Source organism: Crocuta crocuta, unplaced genomic scaffold (assembly GCF_008692635.1).
Source record: "Crocuta crocuta isolate KB4526 unplaced genomic scaffold, BGI_CrCroc_1.0 scaffold24, whole genome shotgun sequence".
Lineage (NCBI taxonomy): Eukaryota > Metazoa > Chordata > Mammalia > Carnivora > Hyaenidae > Crocuta > Crocuta crocuta.
Genome location: NW_027530974.1, coordinates 14,586,059 through 14,608,596, shown reverse-complemented (window position 1 = coordinate 14,608,596; position 22,538 = coordinate 14,586,059). Strand labels below are relative to the sequence as shown.

Here is a 22,538-nt window from a genome sequence, read left to right as displayed (position 1 = left end):
CTGTTGATCTTGGGGTCATGAGTTCGAGTCCCATGTTGGGTGTAGAGATTACTTAAATAAGCAGAACTTAAAAAAATACAAATATGCTCAGGAGTTGGGGTGCCTGGTAGCTCATTTGGTTAAGCATCTGACTCTTGATCTCAGCTCAGGTCTAGATCTTAGGGTCGTGAGTTCAAGCCTTGTGTTGGGCTCTGCTCTGAGCATGGAGCCTACTTAAAAGTAAACAAATAAAAAATGGAACGGATATGGGGAGAGCATCAACTTTGCTTATGTAAAAGCGTTAAATAAAACCGTACTAGAGAAAGAAATTTAGAAGCGCCCCCCGCCCCCCATAGGACAGTTTTCCTAAAAACTCTACCTTCATCTGATGCAGTGCTTAATAAAAGGGTGGACTTGAACAGGTACTGCCCATTCTGTGGTGCTCCAGTGATGAGTCACAGCATGGAAACAAATGAAAACAAATCACTAGCTAAAAGGACAACTTCTGGGTTACCCTAGAAGTATTTCTCATTTTTCCAGGGCTTCCAATGTTCTTCTGTTCCTGTGTAAACTCAGCTTAGAGTAAACTCTGATGCCAAGATTTTCAGTCAGTTCCCTGCCAACACCATGATGCTCTCTCTCAGCCTAGGACTAGGCACTGTCCCGCAGAGGAAGTGAAAAGCAGAGTCATAAACCGAGGAGTATTTCTCCTGGGCGCCAACGAGACGGTGTGCTTTTCATGGTAACACCATTCACCGTCTCTGGTCATGTGGAGGCTTTTAAGAGAAAGCAGGAAATTTTTTTTTGAAGTTTGTTATTTTAATTCCAGCACAGCTAACATAGAGTATTCTATTAGTTACAGGTGTACAGTATAGTGATTCAACCCTTCCATACGGGACCCTGTGCTCATCCTGAGAAGTGTGCTCTTAATCCCTTCCCCCATTTCACCCATCCCCCCACCCAGAGAAAGCAGAGGTTTTTGGTAACTCGTTTGTGTGAAGCAAGACTAAAATGACTAAACGTTTAGAGGCACCTGGGTAGCTCAGTCAGTTAAGTGTGCAACTTGAGCTCAGGTCATGATCTCAAGGTTCATGGGTTTGAGCTCCGCGTTGGGCTCTGTGCTGACAGCTCCGAGCCTGGAGTCTGCTTGGGATTCTGTGTCTCCCTCTCTCTCTGCTCCTCCCCCACTCATGCTCTGTCTCTCTCTGTCTCTCAAAAGTAAATAAATGTTAAAAATATTTTTTTAAGTGTTTAAAAGCTGAAAGTGTCATGGTTTATGTCTCAGTCATCTTATTGAGACATAGTTTATGTCTCAATCACGTCTTAAATCATCCCCAAGACCCTAATTTGCTTTCTTTATATTGTGGGTCCACCCGAGCATGCTTTTCAAATAGGGGCCTTTTAACAATGTACACGGGTCAGTGATAGTACAGTATTGCAGGAAATTCAAGTACTCTGTAAAGAGTCAGCTTCAGTTTGTTGAAGAACAAAGACTGCTTTTTCAGCAAATCTGGCTTGTGTTCATGTTAAATACCCCCTCTTTTTTTTTTTTTTTGCAAGGGGGAAATTTCCAGATCTCCTTGCTGTATTTAATTTTCTATTTTAGATGCTGCCGGTGCACTTTTCTTCTCAAGTGGAGCTTACGTGCATTCTTTCCCTTATTAACTTTTTAAGTTTTGGGATGTCCAGCCTGACCTAATGATAGAATACTCAAAAACAGTACTGATACCAGCACCCCTAGGCACAACTGATGGGGACCTTTCTCACACCATTTGCTTGTCTCTTGGTGAAGCAAAGCCTGGTGGTATAGTACCAGTGGCTTCAACTTGGCACAGGACGGGTGTACTCGTCAGTCAAGAAGGTTCACATCTGGGCCACTGATATGTTGCCTTTTTTCAGGCAAGGACTGAAGGGCTTTCTCAGGTGTATCTAGGTATCCAGGCTGATCACAGCTGGGCGAGGGGAGCATTTTAGATTGTGTCTGGCCGGGTTTTGGCCCCTCACGTGGTGGCTTCGGTTCCCTAGAGGGAGTACGTAATTGGCTGCTATGAAGTAGAAAGCAGTGATAATGACCCAAGCTGGAAAGCAGGTCAAGAATTAGAATGCTTCAAAAGTGGGAGTAGGAGAGCTGAACACAGGGGGTGGGGGCCTCTCCCCATTACCTAGAGCCAGAACCAACCATGCAAAGGAGACCAGTTGGCCCTTCCACTCTTTTCCCCAGGAGGACTCTTGCTCAGGGTCAGAGAGCCGTTAAACGTTGGCGTGGGCAGGAGGTCAGGAAGAGCTTCGCCCTCTTTTAATTTTAACGTACCCCATGTGATTTATACATGGGGAACCTGGAGCCGGAGCAGTGGAGAGATTTTTATGGGCTGGCGGTTGGCATTGGATCCCGGCCTGGTGTCCATGTCACCTGCTGCCCGTTGCCGGCCTTCCTCCATTCACCAGAGTGACTTGTCACCCTTTCAAGCCCTTTTCTGTCTTTGCTTTATACTCCTCTAAGTGTAGGATTGAAAGTGTGATCACGGTATGTCAGCATTCTAAACCCCATATCTTTCTGTACAAATATCAAATCCTTCCCAGCCTGCTCTAATTTCCCTGATGCCCTGATTATATAAGATGCATCACAGATTTAATGATTCATTTCCTGGTTGGGGGTGGGGGGAGATAGAAAAATGCTACCACTTTTCTATATACTCTTCTCATGTAAAACAAGTTCTAAGTTCAGAAATGTCAAAATAGGAAAAGTAAAATCACATGGCTATCACATATCAGCTACTTGAGTTATATATAGGCTCTTTCATGCACGTGACCCTTAAATGTATGCTTTCTGTGAAGCCCAAGACAGTCCCAGGGGTAAAGGGTGACTCTTCACAATTCATGTTAATAAGAATCAGGGAGGGCTTAGGAAAGCAATTTAGAAAATTCACTTTGAACAACCTAAACTCCCAGCTGGTAGCTGAACTACTTGTTAGGAGTTTCATTGACCACATGCCTCAACCACATTGACCACATTTCTCTCTTAGGAACATCCTAAGTGTGGATGAAAAGGCCCGAGATATATAGCAGGTGAGGGCAAAAGGGAAGTAAAGAAGCTGGGTATTCCACACTCTAGATCATTAAACTACATTGTTGAGAATTTCTTTAATGTAGGTGTGTATAAGAATTTCAGTTTTGCGAAATGAAGAATTCTGGAGATGGATGGTGTGAATGTACTTAATGCCACTGGACTGTATACTTAAAAGAGTTTAAGATGGTAAATTTCATGCATATTTTATAGTGTTTTGAAAAACACGTATTTACGTATATATGTACAGTTCTATAAATGTTTTCCACCAGTTTGATTAAAATGCAGCAAACCATGTTGTCTATCCATCCATCCACCCATCTATCCATCTTTATTCATTCACTCAACATTTATTATGCCCCCATTATATGCCAAGACCTGTGCTAAAAGCTGGAGTACAACTATAAATACAATATACTCTTTATCCTTGAGTTACTCATGAATTTGTTTTGGTGAAGGCCATATGTACAATAATTACCACCCAGCGTGGTAGGGCAAAAATGAATGCCTGTACAGAGTTAAGATGGTATCTAACTGTGCAGAGTTGTGGGGTGTCTTGGCACTTACTCACATAGATGAGGGGCATGACAGGATCACTTGCTGAGGATTAACATGGACAAAACATGGGAAACAAACATGGGAAACAAACAACGTACANCATAGATGAGGGGCATGACAGGATCACTTGCTGAGGATTAACATGGACAAAACATGGGAAACAAACAACGTACGTAATGTGTGCAGTGAACAGTCGGTACTCCATCATTGATGATGTGTCATGTGGCTGGTGGGCTGATGAGTTGGTAAGGCTGCGAGATAGAGGAGCAAAGCATAGAAGCTCCCATACGCCATGTTTAAGGAGTATGGACTCCTCAGACCAGTGGAGGTCAGATCACAGTCTCCAGTGGCCTGAGGATTCCTCAATGACCCTGAAGTCCCTGGGGTCTGCCTGTGGAAGTCCTTGGTTGTGATGGGTGGAAAGGCAGAGTAACCAATAGATCAACATGGATAGCCTCAATTTTATTTGTTTTATGTACAGTTGACCCTTGAACAACACAGGTTGAAACTATGTGGGTCCACTTCCTCATGGATTTTTTACAGCACAGCACCGTAAATGTATTTTGTCTTCTATGTGATTTTCTTAATAACATTTTCTTTCCTCTATCTTACTTTATTGTAAGAATACAGTATATAGGGGCTGCTGGGTGGCTCAGTCTGTTAAGTGTCCGACTTCGGCTCAGGTTACGATCTTAACTGTTTGTGGGTTCGAGCCCCATATCGGGCTCTGTGCTGACTGCTCAGAGCCTGGAGCCTGCTTCAGATTCTGTGTGTGTGTGTGTGTCTATCTCTCTGCCCCTCTCCTGTTCGCACCCTGTCTCTCAAAAATAAATGAACATTTAAAAAATTTAAAAAGAAGGGGCGCCTGGGTGGCTTAGTCGGTTAAGCGTCCGACTTTCGCTTAGGTCATGATCTCACAGTTCGTAGGTTCAAGCCCCGCGTCAGGCTCTATGCTGACAGCCAGCTCAGAGCCTGGAGCCTGTTTCCAATTCTGTGTTTCCCTCTCTCTCTGACCCTCCCCTGCTCACGCTGTCTCTCTCTCTCCTAGAAATAAATAAAACATAAAAAAAATTTAAAAAAAAAATTAAAAAAGAATACAGTATGTAATAAATACAGCATACAAATATGTGTCACCTGACCCTTTTGGTAAGGTTTCCAGTCAAAACTAGGCTGTTAGTACTTAAGTTTTCTGGGAATTAAAGTTATATGTGGATTTTCAACTGCCTGGTGGATTTCTATGCAAGATTTCGTTGGAAGACAGGATTCTGGCTAAAAACAGAAACCAAATCATACATTTGGGGAAAAAAAAACTGCCGTTGGTGAGAAGAACTTAGCAGAAATTATTAGAATTGGTTACAAATAATTAGTTTTTCATTTTAAAAATCAATATCCTGGATTCAAAGCAATGAATATGTTTTGCCCACTTCTGAACCATGTACCTCGCCTAGCTGCATTGTGTGCACGATACACATTCAGCGAAATGTTCTGGGCGAATTATTTTAGGGATATGATTTAGATACTGTTGCCATGGGGTCCGTTTAAATAGCATATTGCCCCCTAACTCAAATGGAATTTGTAGAAATATAAACGGACTTTCCTCTTATTCTCTTTTTCCTTATGTAAGAATTGGACTTCAGTGGTTATTTTTTTTCTCTGTCTCCTGTGTATTGTTGAGATACTAACTTTTATAATTTGATGCCTCAGACCTGGTTGACAACTCTGATTCTGTCTTTAAGATTGAACTTTGTAGAAAATAGCACTTAATTGTGTTTTTTTTAATGCTTGAAATGATATTCTGGGCAAGTTTTGTTTCTTTATGGACTATAGCCAGAATCCTACTGTTTTTCAATTTGTTTAAATGCAACAGCTCATACAACATATGTACATGTTCAGTTGAAGATAAAGGATATCATTATTTTTAGCCTATTACAAAGAAAACCACATTCTCTCTTAAATGTCTTGGCATAAAGTAATTTGAACACAATTTCTGCACAAATCATTTTTAAGAGATTGGCTGTCAAGTATATTTTTTAAAGTAGCTCTCTCAGAAGAACCAATGAGACTTTGCAAATTTAGATATATTCTAAGCCTGAAATGTGGTGGAAGATGTCAGTTTTTAAACAGCACTTTGAGAAGTAGTTAGCTTAAAAGTACAGCAATTCAGAGCACACAGAGAATGATTTTGAAGAGTAGAGTCTTGATATACTGGAAAGAAAGTTGACAGATTCACTACAATTAGGAGATGAGCAGGTACAACTCCCACTTGTGAGAACTTTTCTCATCTAACAAACTTCTGATACTGGTCTAAGAAAACCTTCAGCAGGGGCGCCTGGGTGGCTCAGTCCGTTAGACGTCCGACTTTGGCTCAGATCATGATCTCATGGCTCGTGGGTTCAAGCCCCGGGTCAGGCTCTTTGCTGACAGCTCAGAGCCTGGAGCCTGCTTCAGGTTCTGTATCTCTGTCTGTCTCTACCCCTCCCGTGCTCACGCTCTGTCTCTCTCTCTCAAAAATAAATAAACATTAAAATAATAATAAATAAAATAAAATCAGAAACCAAGAAAACCTTCAGCAAACCCTTACTCCCTTCTAGCATCTGAATCGGTGGTACAGAAAATCTCCCAGCCTCCCTCTATAGTACACACAGAATAATAGCATTGCAACCCCCCACCTCTTTTCTTTTCTTTTCTTTTCTTTTCTTTTCTTTTCTTTTCTTTACATTTATTTATTTTTGAGAGACAGAGTAAGATAGAGCGTGAGTGGGGGAGGGGCAGAGAGAGAGGGAGACACAGCATCCGAAACAGGCTCCAGGCTCTGAGTAGGCGTTCTGCACAGAGCCTGATGCGGGGCTCGAACCCACGAACCGTGAGATCATGACCTGAGCCAAAGTCAGACACTCAACCGACTGAGCCACTCAGGCACCCCTTTTCTTAAGGATAGGTACATTAGGCCTATGAAAAATGACACGACAGAAATGCGCTTTTCCTTCAAGCCTGGTGTGTGTGTGTGTGTGTGTGTGCGCGCGCGCGCCTGCCTGTGTGCACACACGTGCACTCTTACCCATGTGTGCATAAGCATGCATGCCCAGACCCGCACATTTGAGTGCACGTGATAGAGAAGGGAAAAGTGACTTGAAACTCAGTTCCGAGGCTTTACCACCATCCCCACTATATTCTAACAATTCCAGCTCTCGTCTGCAGTTGTGCAGAGAGGTTCGTTAATGTGCACCGTGCTGTGGCAGGCGAGATGGTATCGTGTGGAAGTCACACCCTCTCCACATACCCTCTCCACTACAAGAACCTGAATATTTGAGGATTAGAGATTTCTGCCTAATATCCTTCGGCCTTGCTGTTTTCAGCCAATGGAGTTTTGTAATCATATGTGGGCATCAGATTGAATTCACAAATGAATGAAGCGTTCGTCCCCTCAGTGTTTGTTATTTTTGTACCATAATGAAGGCATCTCGTTGCCTCTTGCCAGTCTGACGAAATACTGGAAAGAATTATTGCTTCCCAACTGTCTCTGAAAACCCAACCCAGGTGCATTTTTGGAATCCTGTTATATCTTCCGGAATTCAGATATACCCCTGAAGCCCACGTCCCTTGTATGGACACACACGCACGCACACACACACACGGCACATAGGAAGAAAGAACAGTAAATAGCAAGGGCAGTGCCGACCATTCTCTTGAGTGAGGACACCACCCCCCCAAGCCCGTCCCATAAGATGAGTGCTGGATGGAAGATAGGAAATTGCTGCTGCCTTCATGGATCTCGGTACCAGCTTAGATGACCATACCCAGAACAGCTGGCCCTTTCCAGACTCCTGGGAGGGCTTCAATGACACAGGCTTTGGGGTTGAAAACATTGCATTGAAATCCATTTCTCTGCCACTTTCAAGTTTCATGGCCTGGGGCTGTTGCTTCAGTCTCTCAGAGTTTGTTTTGTTATTGGTCTTTGGGAATCGTAACAGGGCTTGAGGGAAGATTAAATGAGAACTAACGGAGGAAACTCAGTTTTGTTAGTTTTAATCCGAAATTACAAAACTTTTAAAAAATGAAGAAGGTACATCCCTGACACATTGCGGGTGGTGCGAGGTGGCAAGAGGGGCTGGTTCAAGGGCGAGGGAGGAAGTGGGGCATTGGCTCTTGGCTTCGGCTGTACATTAGAATCCCATTGCTGGGGCCACACCCCAGACCAGTTGAGTGAGGGTGTCTGCAGGTGAATCCCAGGCATCAGCGTTTGTAAAGTTCCCCAGGCGATCACAATGTGCCACCAAGTTTGAGAAACGATACTTTAAGGGGATTCGAGTCTCCAGTTCTTGGAGGTGAATGGTAATGGCTGCTACCTGGAGTTCCAAACTTTAATTCTTTTTGCTTAACGCAGGGACTTGGACATCACACTAAAAGTGTATTATGTCTGAGTTACTATAAATTAGAGTTATTAAGTTCTCTCCAAAGAACCAATTTAATAGGTGGGTATTGGGGTGAGAAAGAGAGCAGAGGTGTCTAGATAATCTAAGGACAGAAGCATCTCACCAGAGGGGGATAGACATGGAAACAAATGAACCAAGATCATAGAAAGCCAAGTAATTGCAAGCTGCTTGTTGCTTTTGGATATTAGTCCCTACAGAAGTACCACCCAACAGCGGTTGACTTCGCTGAAAGTTCAGGATTATGGTCCTGGTGGGTCAGGACTCTTGAAAATCTGTTACGTCTTCAAAATGAAGGATGCATTCACTGTAACCAAAAGTTAACTTGCAGAATTGTTTTTCAAAAACAAACCTTTTTTAAAGAGAACAGACTAAAATAATTCCACCCTCAGTACCTCCGTGACCTCTTTTCGACAAATGGTGCTGGAACAACACGTGAGACACATGTAAAAAAATGAAGTTGAGGTTGTAACAAATGGGGATGTAAAAAAAAAAAAAACATTAAAAGTGAAGCCAGATCCTTCACACCATAAACAGAAGATTAATCACGATGGATTCACAGCCTAAGAGCAAACCATAAAACTCTTAGAAGAAAACAAAGGAGTGGATCTTCATGACCTTGGGTTTGGCAATGGATTCTTAGATGTTACTCTGAAATCTAAAGCACCAGCAACAAAATAGATAAATGGGATTTCATCGAAATCAAAAGCTTTCATGAATGAAAAGACGTGATCAAGAAAGTCGAAAGACAGCCCACAGAATGGGAGAAAAATATTTGCAAATCACGTATCTGATGAGGGTCTGGTTTCCAGAATATATAAAGAACTCTGAGAACTGAACAACCAAAAGACAAACAACCCAATTTTTAAATGGACAAAGGCGACGGATAGACCTTTCTCCAAAGAAGATCTGCAGATGGCCAACAAGCACATTGGTAGAGGCGTTCCGCCTCATTGGTGGTTATGGAAGTGCAGTCCAAACCACAAGGAGATCCCACTCCATATCCATTAGGTCGGCCGTAATGAAAAATAACAGGAGAATAACAAGTGTTGGCAAAGAGGAGAGTTCGGAAACTTCATACTTTTCTGTAATATGGTGCGGTCACCATGGAAAAATGTTTGGCAGCCCCTTAAAAGGTTAAACATAGGATACCATAGGACCCAGTAATTCCACTGCTAGGTGGACACACAAGAGAATTGAAAACAGGCATTTAAACAAAAATATGAACACAATTGTTCATAGTAGCATTCTTTATCATAGCCCCAAAGGAGAAATAACCCAGCTGTCCGTCAGCTGATAAATGGATATACAAAATAAGGTCTGTATATACGCTGGAGTGTAGCCAGTGTAGCCAGGAAGGGAATGCAGTCCTGATACGTGCTTCAACACGGATGGATCCTGAAAATATTATGCTGAGTGAAAGAAGCCAGTCAACAAGAAGTCATATATTTTATGATACCATTTACAGGCAACATCCAGGGTAGGCAGATCCACAGAACAGAAAGTAGGTTAGCAGTTGCCATGAGCAGAGAGGAGGTGAGAATGGAGTTTCTTTCTGAGACGATGAAAATCTTCTGGAAGGAGATAATGGCAAAAACCACTGTATTGCACCCTTTAAAAATGATTAAAATGGTGAATTTTGGGGTATGTGACTTTTACTTCGATTGCAAAATATCCCTCTAACCCTGTCTGTTTACCCATCTCTAACCCTGCTCGTGTGGTCACAAGCCAGTCACTTAACCCTTGCTGCAGGCCTTATTCCATCCATCAGCCTGGTGATTCCACACTGATCCTACATGGTTTTCCCTTCAATGTCATACTTCACAGAGAGTCATCCATACTGGCCTCCACTCCTTTACCAGAACTTGCATCCATCAGTCCTCCTCAGGCTTTGGTCCCCAGCAGAGCTGGGGGTGGGGGGGAAGGGGGGGCAGGGAAGACCATCTGCCAATCTCCATCTGCAGATTCCATACCCGACCTGCAAGGCCCTGCATTTGCCCAGATAGAGGCTCAAGAGCCTCTTGCACAGCCCCGGGCGGGGGTGGGGGTGAGGGTACTTCCAGTGTTTGGAATTAGAAGTCAGGTTTTCACTGTGGCCCTGTGGCCCCGCCACGGAGCTGGACGCATCCATCACCGCCTCATCAGGGACTGTTAACTCTTGAGAACAGATGGAAGAAGTCACACGGCATTTCCCGGCAGGCACAGGTGATTCCTGCAAACTCAGAGTGAAAGTCGCACATACAAAAATGTAAATGTGTGTGAGATGTGATGCTGTTACTCACAGAGCTTAAGTGCTTTTAATTCTGGATAATAGATAGTCAGGTCTGATAGCTTTCGAGATTGATCTCTGAGCCTACTGAGGGGTCCATGGTGGAAGGAAGCTGTCTTCATCATTCTAATTTTTTTTCTTTCTCTCTTTTTCTGCTGGGGTCAGCAGAAATGGGAATCTTTTTTTTTTCTTCCTCTTTGTAGATCAGTATTATTATGATTATGATTATCTGAAAGACCTGTATGGGAGGGATGCTGCGATCTGAATTAAAAATAGCATTTTATGCCCGCCCACACACAGCACTTGAGCGCTCTGAATGCCTTTTATAAATGCAGACTTTCTGCCTGGCTAGATAAAAGAAACTGTCACTTCATTTCCATAACGAAGTCATTCCCAGGAGGATTCCATTGTTTTAGCAATAGAATTTTTGTAAAAGGCCTCTTATTTTGCCTGAAAAAAGGTAACAAAAATGAACTTTCGAGAGAGCTTATTCGACGAAACAATTAAAGAGCGAGAGATTTTTCTCCTCTTTTGATATGTTGGGAGTTGTTAAGTGTGAGAATCCCCTGAGCCACGATCTGAGGATAAACCCCTAAACCCTGAGAATGAAGGAGGAGGGGAGAAAACCCCTTATTCTTTCTTCTGATAGAAATGAGTGGGGCGGGGGTGTGCTTTTCCCTGAGAATGTGTGACAAACAGATGTTGCTATAAGTCTCTGGAGTTTTTAATATTTATTTTTAAAGAGATGTAGAAAACTTTTAGAGTGTTCAGCACGTCAAGAAACTCCTTGGGATTTCTGATGAAATATGATCGTCAGGTATTTTGATTGAGTTTCAGGACCGTGAAACCCATTCGTGGCTGTATCTTGCTGGGGTCCTTTGCTCAGAAAATAGTAGTTAGTATTTCTCTTCCTTTGGGCTTAACACCTTGTAGCAAGTGGAATAGGAGAGGTTTCTTTATACAACACTACTTGCAGTTGGCTCTGGGAGGCATGTGTACTTGAACTTGCTCTCAGCCGCCTCCGTTCCCCTTCCGTGTTCCCCCCACCACACAGTGGATCTTTGCTCCAAATACGGTATCGAATCTTCACCTCCAGATTCACAGAAAAAGGATAATTGTATTTCTTGGTACTTCCCCGGCACCAAATAACCCACATCAAAGTATACCTGCCTTTGGTGTTTCAACAGGTAATCCCTAGACTTAATGCCAAGTGGCATTTCTGTTCCTTGCTGTTTACAGCTGAGACCATTGAAATCTCAGTTTTAAGCTAGAATCGCTTTATTAAGCCTCCTCCAAAAGGAGAGAAGTTCTCAATAACGCTTTTGTCTTGCGGTACTTTTGTTCTGATGGCATCAGAAAGCTGTGATCTTTAAACAAGGAGACAGCTACCTGGAACAGTAGGAGAAAAGAGACTAAAATATCTGGTCATTATATTTGTTGGTTTTATTCATTCGATGAGACAGACAAAAAGGAAGACAAATGAGGTTCATTTACTATAAGCAGGGAGTGTCCTCTTCTCCAAACACGATGCAAAAGGTGGGTAGTTAAAACTGTTGCTGATTTGGACTTTGGGAAAATAATTCTGTTTTTAAAAAGTCTTTGAACAGCCTTTACTCATGTAACCATACTAGAACTTCCTTTTTTTTTTTTAATGTTTATTCATTTATTTTGAGAGCGAGAGAGCGTGTTAGCAGGAGAAGGCAGCAGAGAGGGAGGGAGGGAGAATCTTAAGCAGTCTCCATGCTCAGCACAGAGCCCGAGGTGGGGCTCGATCCCGCCACTGTGAGATCGTGATCTGAGCTGAAATCAGGAGTCAGGTGCTTAACCAACTGAGCCACCCAAGTGCCCCACCATCCTAGAACTTCTAAAGCATAACTCGAGGTCCTGGTTGTAGCTGTGCATTTACGTAGCAGTATTTTCTTAAATCAAAAGCAAGTTGTGGGGCGCCTGGGTGGCTTAGTCGGTTAAGCGTCCGACTTTTGCTTAGGTCATGATCTCGCGGTTCGTGGGTTCGAGCCCCGCGTCGGGCTCTGTGCTGACTGCCAGCTCAGAGCCTGGAGCCTATTTCAGAGTCTGTGTCTCCCTCTCTCTCTGACCCTCCCCTGCTCACGCTGTCTCTCTCTCTCTCCTAGAAATAAATAAAAAATAAAAAAAATTAAAAAAAAAAGCAAGTTGTAGCTTTGATCGGATGCTTCCAGAGTTTTGCTTTTAATACCTTTGGTGAATTCTGTGACTACGTGTATTTGTTCAAAAGTGTGGAGGAGGAGGAGTATGTGGGTTCTGTCTTGTCGTTTTACTTTGACCCATCATTTGGTCTTAGTACTTTGGGAGGGCAGACCAAATAAAATACTTAAAGATGCTATCGTATACCTCTTAATATTATGTCAAAAAGAGAATGAGAGGGAAATACTTAATAAATCTCTGCCTTAGAATTTCCACTCCTTCTGTTCTAAATTTTGTTCGAATTTACTAAATTTTGTCCTAAAGCAAGAAGAACAGAAGTTGAAAGTCAGAGCGCTCCTCACAAGGGCTATAGATGGCCCATAACTGCTCATAATTTGTAAGGGCTTTGTCCCTACCTTCCCCATTTTTACCAAGCCCTCCTGCAACACCCAAGCTAAACAGTGCCCTTCTCAAGCAGGCATGAATAAAACTCCTTCAGGGAGAAGCCGTGTGATGACTCACAGTGGTGTGAAACACACTCGTAGCCCAGAGAATGTGTGGCCTCAGTGTGGTGTCCGGGCTTCTTGAGCAAGGTTCCTTTGTGTCCTGGGCCAACTGCCTTCTGCTGGGCTCCAGGAACCCCTCATGAGCAAGGTTCTGAACAAACAGGGCTGGGAAGAAAGTGTCGATAAGGAGCAAGAGCCACCTGGGTCCTGAAAATTATAATTTCCTAGAGATGTCATTTCTCTCCAGCTATTCCATGCAGATTAGATATTTCTCCTGTGTATTTTCATTTTATTCTTGCTATTGCAGACACACTTTTCTCTGGATGCATAATTATATTTCTTAGCAAACTTTGCTCCGTTCCAGTAAGGAGACGTAACCTGCATACAAATATAGATACCTGCCGAGTCTAAACGTGGGCAGATCAAGCCTTACTTGGTGTGATAAGCTCTGCTGATAGTAGGAAACGGTGGCCTGATCGGCACGAATTAGGATTCTTTTAAGTTTGATCATGATTTTTCTCAGCATATTTATCTCTCTGATTTTGTGTTCTTTTTTTTTTTTGAAGAATGTTTTTTTTTAATGTTTTATTTATTTCTAGGATTGAGAGAGAGAGAGAGAGAGAGAGAGAGACAGTGTGAGCAGGGGAGGGTCAGAGAGAGAGGGAGTCACAGACCGAAACAGGCTCCAGGCTCTGAGCTGGCAGTCAGCACAGAGCCCGACGCGGGGCTCGAACCCACGAACCGCGAGATCATGACCTAAGCGAACGTCGGACACTTAACCGACTAAGCCACCCAGGTGCCCCTCTGATTTTGTGTTCTTTAGGCACATGCTAATTTTAGTTTTTATTACCTAAACACAAGCCAGCTAATATCAGTAGAGAATGCCCCCAAAGGTATGCTAGATATCCAAGGATTACCAGTATGGAGAAAGATTTTATAGTGGATAAATCACACAGTTCATCAAATGTTGATTGAATAGGGACCTCACGATCAGACGAATCAATCAGATTCATCAGAATATCTTTGGTTTGGGTCACTTCCCACCCTTCACCTCCGTCCACCTCCTCCTCTCGGAAAGTTCTGCACTGACATTGCCTTCCGGGGAAAGAGAAGCTCTTGGCCTTTATGCTCTTTTGTGCGTAGAGACAGAGCCTCTGCACCTATGGGGTGAGGGTGTGCATCCCAAGGAAGCATTTCCGAACTCGGCAGTTTCCAGCAACTTTGTTGCTTCTCTTTCTTCCCCAGAAGAGCAAATACAAAGGGTCCGCTTCACTCCTGAGTTGGAAAAAGAGGCACCTGCAAAACATTTCATTGATGGAGCAGCCTCCGTAGAGGCTTAGGTAATGATGTTTCTCCCAAGTCACCAGAAAGGGAGCGCTCCTATTTGGTAACCACAGAGTAGAGAGACTTGAGGCCATGTCAGAGTGAAAGTAAAATATCACGTTCTCGGCCAGTTAGCCAACCAGCATCAATCGAGTGTTTACCATTTGTAAAAGGCACTCTGAGGGTTACACGTAGGCTTGTTATAAACCCTGCCTTCCTAGACGTTACTGTAGCCTGCCTGGGGAAATGGTGCCTCTCTTAGCAAAAGGAATAACATTATTAGTATGCTAAGGAAAAGGAGCAAAAACTATTGGGGTTCACATTTTAAAAAGCACAGTAGTGCCTGTTATCCACAGGGGATATATTCCAGCACCCCCCAGTGGGTGCCCAAATCCATAGACAGTCCTGAACCCCGGATATATTTTTTCCTGTACCTACATAAGTATGATAAAGCTTCATTTGTAAATTAGGCACAGTAAGAAGTTAATAACAGTAGCTACTAACAAAGTAGGAAAATTCTAACGTACTGTAATAAAAGTTATGTGCGTGTGGTCTCTGCCTCTCAAAATATCTTAGTGCCCTCTACCCACCCTTCCTGTGATGACGTGAGGTGATCAAATGTCACTGTGATGAGATGCAGTGAGGCAAGTGACACCGTAGGTACTGTGATGTGGCCTTTAGGCTACTGTTGACCTTCTGACTTCACATCAGAAGGGAGATCATCTGCTCCTGGACGGACTGTGGGGAACTCGAACCGTGCAGAAAGCGAACTCGCACCTAAGGACGGAGCTGCTGTCCTTCCCATTGAACAAGTTGCAAAATGGCAGGAGGAAGGAATGAGTAGGATTGGAGCAGGTCTTGGTAGGTGTGACCTGCGTTATGACCTGTGGAGTAGAAATATGGGCTCTCAGAGAGGAAGGAGCAGCGCAGTCTGGGTGGGACAGCGTGCATCAGGCGGAAGATAGGAAATGAAGCCGGAAGACATGCTGGGACCAGATGGTGAGGGTCTTACCCATCAGATTGTGGATGGTTTCAGCAAGCTGTAGGAACCAATGGAGGTATGGTGTGGAGAGGTTGTTTCATATAATCTACTTTAGGGAATGTGATCTAACTGGATGACTCAGGTGACTCAGAGGGCAAGAAGAATCGCGTCTGAGCCAGCATGGTGGTGTGGGGATGGAGTGCAGGCTTGATAAGACTTGACAACCCACAGACAGAGGAAGGAAGAGAAGACACTNGAAACATACATAATTTATTTATACTGCATGTATCCAGCACCTTGGAAGGTGGGGGGTTGCTGCCAGGGCCCAGGATACAGATTTAAGAACAATATGCAATAAATGGAAATAATTAAAGAAAGAAGAGAGGGCTGAGCATGTAACCTCAGAAATACATACCAGGGTTAGAAGGAAAAATAAGAAGGGTCAAAAGCCAGGAAGGGGGAGGAGGAGAATGTGAGGAACCCCAGATTATTTCTGTCTCAGAGGAATCAAGAGTCCTAGGATATTTTTGGGGTGCTTGGGTGGCTCAGTCGGTTCAGCATCCAACTTCAGCTCAGATCTCACAGCTTGTGAGTTCAAGCCCCGTATCGGGCTCTGTGCTGACCGCTCCGAGCCTGGAGCCTGCTTCGGATTCTGTGTCTCCCTCTCTGCCCCTGACCCCCTACACTCTCTCTCTCTCTCTCTCTCTCTCTCAAAAATAAATAATAAAACATTTTTTTAACTTAAAAAAAAGAGTCCTAGGATATTTTGGTTTCAAGAGACTAATAAATAAAATACAACTCAAAGTGATTTAAGCAAAAAAAAAAAAGGAATTTATTGTATCATGTATGTATTCATTTTCTGTTGCTGCCTAACAAATTAATATAACTTAGTAGCTTAAAACCACACCCATGTTATCGCAATTTCTGCAGATAACCACTGCTTAGCTGCTCCACGCAGGGTTTCATAAAGCTGAAATCAAGGTGTTAGTTGGACTGATCTCATCTGGGGCTCGCCATCCATTTTCAAACTCACATGGTTCTTGGCAGAACTTATTTCCTTGTGGTCACAGGACTGAGCCCCCTTTTCTAGTGCTGGCTATAGGCTTGTGCCACTCTCGGCACCTGGTGTCCACCTCCAGAACCGTCTCATGGGGTGCTGACCCCCCCCAATATGTTCTCTCATTTTGAATCTCATTCTTGGAAGAGCTTGCCCCTGGAAGATCTCGCCTGATTAGGTCAGGCCTACCAAGGATCATCTTTCTCTTTCAAGGTCGACTGATTTAGGACCTTAATTTCAGGTGCAAAATGGCAGCACCTGGGTTAGTGCTTGATTGAATAACTGGGAGATGGCATGTGTACACTAGAGCGTAGGGCAATCTAGGGGCCCCTTCAGTATTTTGTCTATCAAAACACCACTAAAATATCCAGGGATAAATTGAACTTTCGGCATGGCTGGATCAAAGGGACCTCACTGTTATCAGGACTCAGACTTTCTGTCTTTCAGTCTTGCTTCCTGTCACAGAGCCTTCTTCTCCAAAGGGCTTTCCTCACGGAGGAGTAAAAACAGCTTTAGGGAGTACACGCTTTCACGTTCCAGCCATTCTGAGGAGAGACCGCTGATTGGCTCTGGTCATGTGTCTGTTCGTAAAATCAGTCACCACGGTGGGAGAGAGATGTATTCTGATCTTCCAGAACTAGGTCATGTGCCCCTCCTGCACCCAAGGCATGAAGTCACCCCAGTCCGGATAACAAAAGATTGGGGGGGTTGTTCCAGAAAGATGCTGTTCAGGCAAAGCTGCTAGTCCACTAAGGAAAAGTAAAAGAAAACTTCTAGAACTGTAGATGAGCTGTGCCAAATAGTAGAAGGGAAGTCTGTTAGGAAAAGGCCACCGCTTTTAAGAGGCAGGTTAAACTGCACCTGGTGAAATACCGACATGAATTTATACCACACTTTTACCATGTTCGTTAGTGAACGGGACAGAGACAAGAGCTATTTGAGAACATAGTAGAGACTGTTGGAAGGTCTCCTAGGGAGAGCAGTGGCTGCATACGTCTGAGCCAAGAAGTTTCTGGTAGAGAGACCGGTGGAGAGATGGATGACAGCATTACCCTAACAGAACCTGGAGCCAATGGGAAGAGAGCAGGCTAACAGTCCAAGACTGAGGCAACAAAAATTTCCCCCAGATTATGAGGTATGTGGGCCCTTTGGGTTTTTGGGCCAATTGTCATCTCTCTAGAATAGACAGGTATGCTTCTTTCCAGGAAAGCCAGTGATTAAGTACACCCAAAAGATTCTTAGCCTCTGTCTGCCTATGTAATTGACCAAAAGGCTTACCTTTGGAGCAGTGGTTCTCAAAGTGTGGTTCAAGTGTGGTCCGTGGGCCAGCAGCACCATCATCACCTGGGAACTTGTTAGAAATGCACATTCTCCGGCCCCACTCCGGTTCTAATGAATCCGAAATGGGGAGAGTTGGGGGGCGGACCCAGGCATCTGTGACCTCCAGGCGTTTCAGGAGACCTCCAGGTTTTTCTGATGGTGATTGAAGTTCAAGAGCCACTGCCTCAGATCATCCCTGTCCCCCCTCCAGACCCCACTGGGGTTTCCTTAACGGTGGCTTTGGAAAGCTGTGAGAAACAAGACTGTATATGGCGACTGTTCAAAAGCCACTGATGAGTAAAAATGTAATAAATTGGAAGAACAACAGAGAGAAGGTGAAGTTATAGATTAATTGTTCTCTAGTCCATGGAGGACTTTCATGTGCATAGTAGGATGGTAGCGTAGGCGCTACGGGTCCTTGAAGGACAGAGACAGGTGAGAAGGGCTTAAATTACAGCTGTGGAGTAGTCATGCCTTTGGAGTAAGGGTTAAGTCGTAGAGCTGGTTTTGGATACAGATCATTCAATGTAAATTCAGGCTCTCCTACTAGACACTGTTAGGAGGCTGCAAAAGAAAAGCATGGCAAGGTTTCTTTCATCAAGAGCTTATAAACTTTTTAAGCCTTCAAGACTTAAGTCAATTCAGTGGAGTATAGAAAGACAGTATAATGGAGTGCTGAATTGAAAAGGACCTTGAGTCAAAATGTGTGGAAGAGACTGTAAGTGGTGTGGGCAGTCAGGGGAAGGAGAAATTGGCATTGTGTCATTTTCTTCTCTGGACAGAGGATGAAACTGTCAGCCTCACATAATTTCCCAAGTCTGATGACAGGGGTATTGGACGCTCGGTTTCAAGAAGACCTTTTTCCTGCTCTCTCTTTTCCCTCCCAGTTTGCTAAAGTTTGTCAAAACTGCTAAGTCAAAGTGAGGATGTGTATTTCGAGACTTTGAACTTGAAGGTTATTAAAGTTTTTGGTTATATGAGAAACTTGTAGGAGGAATTACGTTTCATCCCAGATGTCTTAAATGGGACGAGACTTAAGTAGAAGCTTGGCCTCTTTGTTTCAAACGCTTTCAAACTTACTTCATTCACGGGGAAAACATGAATGAACCTGTCTGACGATGACTTAGTTTTGCAGCATGAAGAAGGCGAATTACTGATTTTCCTTGGTGGAAGGCTTAAGCTGTACCAGAGTGGGGATGATAGGAAACAAAATACTTCAGATGAACACCACATCTGCACTGCATTTTACTGCTTTGCAGCATGCAGCTTACCCCGGTAAATAAACAGATAACTAAACTGAGAGCCAAATGAGAAGCCTCACAGGACACTTTTGACAGTGCTTTTTGAGTCCAAGAGAGAGACAATAAAAACATCTTTTTAAAATAATTTTTAAAGTGTTTTTTATTTCTGAGAGAGAGAGAGAGAGAGAGACAACGTGAGTGGGGGGGGGTGTCAGAGAGAGAGGGAGGCACAGAATCTGAAGCAGGCTCCAGACTCTGAGCTGGCTGTCAGCACAGAGTCCGACGCAGGGCTTGAACCCACAAACCGTGAGATCATGACCTGAGCCGATGTCGACTAAGCCACCCAGGTGCCCCAAAACATCTTAACAGGAAAGCAGAAGCCAGCAAGTTCGGAACCTGACCCAAGTCGCTAGGAAAAGTTTTTCAGAAGTTTATGTGGAATATGTGACCTGTTTTTAGCTGTTTTGGGGGGAGGGGTTTCGTTCCTGCAGCTGTGTCACACAGGTGTTAACAGAGGGCTTCCTTTCATGTCACTGTCTGTGATGACGGGGTGATGTGAGATGCATTAGGAACCCAGACATTCCCTTTGCTGTCACATCAAGTATACTACCTGCATCAAACCGTGCTCTTCCAGCAGAAACTACTAGTGTTTGTTGTTCTGATGGCCTGGCAGTCGGAAAGAAGGAACAGCTCTTATTTCAAGGTATTGACAACATTTCTCCTGCTCATTTCTTGATAAAGGAGGCCCAGTTGAGATGGCCAGGGGAGAAAAAAAAAGATAAAATACCAGAGATTAGTCGTATAGGTCCAGTCGGATCACATAACCCAGAGGCTATTTTCTAGGCCTGGCAAACTTTGCTCACATGTTAGTGTTGTCAGAAAAGCCTTCTTAAACCCCTCCTGAGTGAGGTACTCCCGTCATGATTGCAAATCACGATGTCCCTTTTTCCTTCATCCCACCTATCTGACCCTCAGATTTGGTACATACACTAAAGATGGTGTACCTTCATTCTGTCGTGTCTGTCCCCCTCGAGGCAGTGAGCTCTGCAAAGGCACAGTCCTGGCCCATTCCATTCACCGTTACGGACATAGAACCCGGTGAGTATAGTAAGCACCAAGTAAATACTCGTCCAGGGAATGAATGAATAAGAAAGCACTCTGTACACCCGAACCTAATATAATATGGTGTATCCATTATAACTCAGTGAAAAAGAAGAAAGCACTTCGTAACCTGTAGTCACTGTGCAAGCCCAGGTTAATTATAGTAGCTGATCAGTCGCAGACACCTCCTTTCTCCCTTCTGTCCTAACTTTTGGGGGGACTTTTTTTTCTAGTTAATTTGAAGCATACCTGTCAGTGTTCTACCGATTCCAAATCTGATTTGCTGTAATTCATTTTGGCCCTTTTTTGAGATCAGGGTCACATTAGCCCCCTCCCCAAAACAGTGCTACCCCAACCAGCAGGGAGTCCCGCCCTCGCTCGGTGTCTGCGTCAGGCTCTAGGAGGGAAACATGGCGGCCACTTGTGGACGGTTGGGAAGCAAAGTGGGGTCTCGCGTAGCACTTCGGTCCTTCGTTTCTCATCGTCCCCCAACCCACTCATGTACGTCCCTATACCTCAAGCGTGCTTCTCAAGAATACACAAGTCAAAAAAAAAAAAAAAAAAAAAAAAACAGGATCATATTGGCCCAGCGAAAGCTGTTCCTGGCTCTGTCCTAAAGGAGGGAAAACATCAAGAAATCCAGGTGTGGAAAATATTAAGGATCGGGATGTGAATAGGTCTTTTCTTTAAAAGCAACAAACAAACAAAACTTCTCCAGTCCTTCTCCAGCGAGGCCTCCCCATGCCACTTCTGTGTGTGTGTGGAAGTGTTATCCTCGGTGGGTGGGAATGGCAGACAGCCAAGTGGAAAATTTCACAGCCTTGCAAACCTCCAGTGCACTAAACCCCTGTAAACCAGTGGTCAGAGGGAGCCGGGTGGCAGGGACCCACTAACGATGCGCCTGCACATGCCTCAGTCACCCACCCTCCCCTCCCCCCTTCCCTTTGCTTCCCGCTCTGATCCAGGCCTGCGCTTTCTCTCTGCCTGAGCTTTCTCTCTGCCTGAGCTTCCCGAGGGCTCTGTTTCCGGCCCTGGGCCTCCCTGGACCCGTCGGTGGACGGGGAGTTGTAGCACAGCAGCCCATGCAGACTTTTGCACGTTTCGGTGCCCCAGGGATAGTTGACTGTTGGTGCCTCGCCAAAACTGGCTTTTAAATCCTGGCTCCGAGCTCAGTAACAGGCTTATGACCACTAATAATACTTGGCGTTTACATAGTGCCTTTCTTCCCCGGGAACTGTGAGTACTTTGCAAGAGTGATGTCACTGATCTTCCCCAACGAGCCAGCAAGGTATGGAAATGGCCAAAGGTGATGGTCCCAGGTTCTTCCCTTCTGCAGCGAGTGAAATCCACTGGCATGTTTTGAGGCTGTGTTGCATATTTGCATCTCAGCTGGGATTGCATCAGGAGTCTCNGGAGCCAAGATACTAAATTTCTCTTTTAAGGAAAGGGTCCTGGCGACCGGTCTCCGGTGAGCTGTCAATCTAATCAAACTGATCGTGAGCCTTATTTTGTTGAGATCAGGAGTGACTGGCTGATGCATTTACCTTTTCCTTTTTCTTCTGTGTGACTCCCGTGCTAGGTCTTTCTCACTCCTCTGGAAGGAAGAAAGAGCACGCCTGAGCCCGGAGCACTCCAGCGCCTTGTGGGAAGTCTCCACGGTGAAGGATAAGCCAGGGCTACCTGTGACCAGCGCACGCTGAATGTTGTAAGTTAATGAGACGCTGCAGTGGCTTGCCTCGGACGGTGTTGTGAATTGTGGGGTGTCACTGAGCCAGGGCGATGAAGGGGTATTAGCGTGAGTTCTAAGCGATCATCCAATTAATTTCTTTTTTTAGAGGAGTGGTTCTGTTTTTATTTGCCGGGAGCCTGCCTTTCTCCGGGCTTCTGTGGGGCACTGCTCATTATCTAAGAGAGGAATGTATCCAAGAGAGGAATACAGTGACTCTTTCACTGTTGGAAGGCCCTTTCTCCTGGTTCAGTTACGCAGTGTCAGGTTGAGAGCAAACTCTTTCAACAGGGCTCTTACAATTCTCTTAGGTTGGTGGCTAGGGGCTAGAATTCTCTGGGCTAAGGATTAGCAACCAGGATTTCCACCCAGCAATTACTTGTATTTATGTGAAGTTGGGTGTTGTTGTTGTTTTTGTTTTTTCTGGAATGAATTTTTTTTTCTGGCTTTCAAAAATCTGAGGTATGCAAATACAGTCAGTTGTTTTTGGATGCTTCTCGTATTCAGACTTGGCCAAGGTCCTGATTTCTATCAAGGTGCAGGGGCAAGATTTGGGGGTTAGTAAAGTATCAGCCGCCGGTTGCTTTTCATGAGGAATTTTAGTATCAAGAAGTGGAAGAGATAGCACACTATGGATATCAAGGAGCTTATCCGCTGTAAAACTCAGGAACTTGACCCGCTCTGTTGCTTTCTGGAGATGTTACCTCATTGCTAATTTGTGTCCAAAGGAAAAAAAGGTTTACAAAGTTTTAATTAGGGAAAGAATACGGCTCCAGGAAACCCAGAATTGGCTATGAATGTATCTTCTTCAACTTTGAG

General features: G+C 44.3%; 1 long non-coding RNA gene across 1 annotated transcript in view; it reads left to right on the top strand.

Annotated features, from left to right (window-relative positions):
* Nucleotides 1–21,692, top strand: part of LOC144236468 (uncharacterized) — a 250,995-nt gene extending 229,303 nt beyond the window's left edge. The window contains exon 6 of the long non-coding RNA XR_013336561.1: nucleotides 21,573–21,692. This is a non-coding gene — a long non-coding RNA (uncharacterized LOC144236468). The remainder of the gene's footprint in view (nucleotides 1–21,572) is intronic.
* Nucleotides 21,693–22,538: the final 846 nt, after the last annotated feature.